Source organism: Papaver somniferum, chromosome 3 (assembly GCF_003573695.1).
Source record: "Papaver somniferum cultivar HN1 chromosome 3, ASM357369v1, whole genome shotgun sequence".
Taxonomy (NCBI): domain Eukaryota; kingdom Viridiplantae; phylum Streptophyta; class Magnoliopsida; order Ranunculales; family Papaveraceae; genus Papaver; species Papaver somniferum.
Genome location: NC_039360.1, coordinates 20,794,791 through 20,800,344, shown reverse-complemented (window position 1 = coordinate 20,800,344; position 5,554 = coordinate 20,794,791).

Genomic DNA, 5,554 nt, shown 5'->3' with positions numbered 1-5,554 from the left:
GTGTTGAATTATCGAAGGTATATTCAATCAGGAGAGAATTTAATTTTGCAGGATGTTGTAGCATTGCAGGAGAAAAAAACTCGGGAGAACATGCAGAAAATGCATACAATTTTGAGGATTTAATATAGTTTGAAGGTAGTTACCCTTCTGATTAGAAGATGATGTTGAGGAAGAAGGTTTTGGAAGCGACGATGAAGATGAAGATAAGGGTTCTGATTAGAGTTCTCCAGAGATTCAGAAAGATCGAGAATTTGTGCATAGTTTCAAGCTTAAATATGATTAGCAAGTTTTTCTCCAGAAGTTCTTATGTCTGATCTTCTTGTTGCTAGTAAGAATTATCTTGTTCTTTTGTGAAGTTCATGCAAGTCGGCCGGTACAAGTAGTTGTTTTCATTTTGTTGTCTTGATGAACTATATCAGTGTAGTTATACTAAATGTGGGTGTTTTTATTTTTAGCAGTTTAAAAAGGGTGTGAATGGATATTTTGAATGCTATGTTGTAAATGCTAGCAATTAGTAACTAGGGGTTCTTTTCCGAGAATACTGTAAATGCAGATGTTGATCTCGGTTGTAATGAATTGGGCCTTTTCTGCACAACTAGTAATCTTGTAAGAAATCCAGTTAGAATTGTAACATTGGCTTTGTGAGAACTATTAATGAGTTAAGTTTTTTAAAATGGATGTTTAATGAGGCTAACAAGGTAACTTAATCTCTGTAGATAGTGTTGAAGGTAGATTCAACAGGAGAGAATTTAATTTTGCAGGATGTTGTAGCATTGCATGAGAAAAAAACTTGGGAGAACATGTAGAAAATGCATACAATTTTCAGGATTTAATATAGTTTGAAGGTTGTTACCCTTCTAAAAATTTCTGCAAAACGTGTTTTGCACTCAGATCAAACAATTCTCTTCGGTCAACCAATCAAAATCGAGGGTTTTTTCCACCTACATATTTACCCTTTTATCTTACAAAATACCACTGAATACGCGTCACATGTGCGACTCTTTTGCAAAATGATTGTAATTTTCCTAGCAAAAAGTAGCAACGAATATGCGACTCCAGTGAGATTGATTAACGACACTCAAAATAATGTGCGCCCCCGATCCGAACGGCTCTTAACTTAATAGCACAGTTTTTGCGATTCTTATTTGATGGATGTGCTACACATAAGAGACGTGGGGCCCAAAGCCGTTTAAGCCGAGTAAACACTGGCAGGCTCTTAACTTAATATCGCCATATTTGTTTACCCTAGTGATGAGTGTATGCCATATCTGCGACGAATTTTAATGGCTTGATCAAAGAAAATTAATAGCTAATGGTTACTGTTTCTGGTTCGCATTAGTAATTCTTGTTTGAATAAGAAGTAAAACTAATTGAAACAACATCTTATTGAAGTCTCAAGAATAGAGATTTGAAATCAGTTACAGAAGATACTGTTTTTTAGATTGACATGAATCATCATAACTAATCAATTATAAACTTCCTTATACCATACAGTTAATCGGCTGCAACACAAACCTGATAATGATAGCTGATCCACCATGAATGGGAATCCTAAGGGTATATTCAACAAACGAACCCCACAGGAACGATGTAAATTATGATAATGATAGCTAATCCACCATGAATGGGAATCCTAAGGGTATATTCAACAAACGAACCCCACAGGAACCTTAAAGGAGGATTTTCCATCACGAGTCTAATTAAAACTCTTTTACTGGAAACCTAATTAAAACTATTTTACTGGAAACCCTGAATCACAAACTTACCGACAAAATCAATAATCTTTCATTATAACAACCATATATTTTTTCGATCAAACATCCAATCAATCATGCACCAGATCCCATTTTTCAAAATGTGCGACCCCAAGTCCGAGGATATGTTAGGTAATCTATGTTTTGTTGGGGGCGAGTTAGTCAAACAATAAAATGGAATGCTATTATGTTAAGTTGTGATATTTTGTGTTTCCTTAACTTCTATTGTGGTACCAACCGTCATTGGCCTGTATTTCTGGAAAGTGTACCGAGGTTATTTCCCGCAACGATGGCATGATTCTTAGAATCGTAACTAGCTGGAAACGATCTGAGAATTTTTCATCACAATATATTTTTCAGGAATAGTCTTACCCAATGCAAAATATGCATTAACAATTTCATACACTTTGTAATTAAATTCATAAAATGAATCTTCATCAGCCATACGAAGATTTTACCAATCAGAATTTAGGTTTTGAAGCCTAGCTTCTTTCTCATAGGTATTCCATTCAAATACGGTTTCTAATATATCTCAACTATCTTTAGACTTAGTGCACATAGTCACATAGTGCTAAATATCTGGGGTAATGGCATGGATGATAGCATTCAAATCGTCAGAATTTTACTTTGCGTCAAGAATCTCGACAGGTTCATACTCACCAATATCCTTTGGAACAGTTACATCGTTTACTATAACCATTGGAGGATTATAGCCATTAAAAACGCGAACCCATGATTGAAAATCACACGCTTGAAGAAAGTCACGCCTATAATTTTCCACCATAAGTAATTCGAGTCATCGATGACTGGCGGTACGTTTATAGAGATAACACTTCTGTTCATAGAGTCATATTGATATAAATATAGACTTATGAGGTATTAGCGTGTTTGCCTGCTCTGATATTAATTGAAAAGGCATGGGTACAAAAACCAAATCCAATAATTCGTTCGACAATCTGTATGGACTAACTCTAATAAAATTCCGAGAGAATCAACTAGACAGTCAGACTCAATCAAGGAAATATATCAAAGAGTTAAATCTCTTTCTCAAATTAATAAGCAATTCAACATGATATATTCTGTAAATTGATTGGTATGAGAATCACCTAGATGATACTAAAGACCAATATCCAAGTGCCAATCAATTTATATCCAACATACAAGGTCGGATTTCTCAATTGACTGAACTATGCACAACCTGTGATAGATAAATCTTTCTCCCACAGAAATACCTCCCAATTTTTGTTCCATTTTTTGATAAATCAAGGTGAACGGGAACCAATTGATAATCCGGTCTTATACTCCCGCAGAGCAGTCTATAAATATCAATCACCTCACAATAACTTAACTATATGGTAGTAGAAGAAGTTATTGCGGAATCACAAAGAATGAGACGAAGAGCTTTGTAATTAGTTTTTATATCTTACTTATCGGAAATAAATCTCGAGCAAATCTTAGAAAAGATAATACTCAATATGGTAGAACAAGTAAGATCAGAGTATGCAACTACAGTGAAAATAGTTGGATCTGGCTTCAGGAATCCCAAATGAAGTCTTTAATTCGTTAACCTATAACGGTTTTGGAAAAACCTAGGTTAAAGGAGAATCGACTCTAGTCGCAACTAGAACGCAGGAAAGTGCCGGGATTAGGTTTTCCAGTTGCTAAAGTTATCCCTTATATAGTCTTTCGAATCATGGTTTGATTACAATTAAAGCTAATTAAGGTAGCTTAGTAACAAAGCATTAAATATTCACCCTTAGATGAAAAACTGATTTAAGATTCAAGCTAAGTTTGCTTAAAACCAAAGCAATATCTCTCCATAGTTAGATAGTCTTAGCTTGTTACACACAAATGAAATATACCTTCATTTAGATATGGGTAACCGTACCTAAACGTGTATATTCAGTTGGTTCAATAACAGTTAACCGAAGTTATCCATATGAACACTTTTTTCTTAACCACATTCATCTAACACATCTAGATCAACTTTGATGATTAATCAATCATGAAAGATAATCAAATGAATCTAATTGTGTCTCACATAGAGTTGTTCAATTGTTCACTATCTCATACAAATATATATGAACCAATTAAAACAAAATCGGATTGATTCGCAAGAATGAATTCATGAACATTATAGTTTGCAAATTAGATTGCATTCCTTAATTCATAAACATATATTTTTCATGAGTATGGAAATTGTACTTAACCGATTTTATAACTTTAACTACTAAGTTTTCAAACAGGTACACAAACTATAGCTTCCGGACTTTGGTTTTGTCCAGTTATTTGCATACCGGTATGCAAACATCCGTCCTGGACCTAACTCAGGTAGAACCGTCTGCATACTGGTTTGCAAACATGGTTCACGGACTTTAACGGTTAAAACCGTTCGCATACTTGGTACATAAACAAGGTTCCCGGACCTGAATCATAACAAAACAGTTTGCATACTAGGTACGCATACTGTTCTGTATCCAGACAAAGGTTTTTGCTTTAAACTCACATTTCATTCATTGAAACATCCTAAGATGACGACAATACCTAGCTCACACAAACTATTAGCTTCAAGTAATTTTCAAGTGATCGAATGATCAATACAAAACATTACAAGTCGACATCAAATGATTGTCTCACACAAATCATATAAGATGTTTCAAGGAAATCTTCACATGATCATCTTTTGACTTAATATTTAGTTTCCAACAAATAAATTGTTTCCAACTAAACTCGTCAAGAATATGATGAACGTATATAAAGCAAAAAGCTTCCAACACATATTTCGAGAAATAGATAAGTGAGATAAACTCGGCTCGAAATATCAAATGTGTATAATATAAAAGTATATATAGCTATATGACTTATAGTCTCATTAGGAGATATAATAGAATATACTTCTGATTGATAGATAAGTTTTAGTCTCCACATACCTTTTGTTGATGAAGTTCCTCCAAGCTTTCCTCAGTAGATATTCGTCTTCAATCGATGAATGCAGTGAAGTCTAAAGCTCAACTACACATTCTATCATGATCCGAGACATAGCTACAAGTAGACTAGAAATCAAGATTATAGTTTTGATCAACTAAACTTTAAAAACAAGCTTGAGATAACAACGCTTGCGAGTTCGACCGAGCAATGCTCTGACATTTACGAACTGTGTCTGAGCTAGATGTGAATATTCTACATTATGAGCAACCTATTGGGGTTAATGCTTGGCGATTCAGCAATACGGAAATGCTAATCACCCTATAAGCCGATTCTGGTGTATGTTCTTCATGGACACGAAGAACATCAGAGAATGGGCATGTATTATACTTCGACGTAAACCAATTCTAGGTAGAATCTGAGATTTTGATTAGTAAAAAAAAGGGTTATAGATGCCTAATCGATGAATTAATGAGTTTAAGACAATGGATTTGATGGGGATTTTTACCTTATGGATCGGTGATTGTTGACAAAAAGAGCGGAAACAAATTTTGATTAGGGTTCGGAGATTTGCAAAATTGAAGAGTTTTTGTGTTTGAGATTTTAGTGTTTTTCTTTTAGGTTTATTTTTACTGATAATAGAAATGTTTACTATTTAATGAGTATAAGACTAGTGGTAATTCGTGCGTATACTCGTGCACAAATCAGATCCAAGTGGACAACTATTAATCAGATCCACCCCTTAGCATCGTTTTAGGCCCCAAATTATCTAGGTAAAAAAAAATATTGTATAGAAAAGAACTCAATCAATCAAATGAGAGCGTTACTTAAGTTTATATTGTGCACATAATTTCATTCCATATAGCAGGACTAAA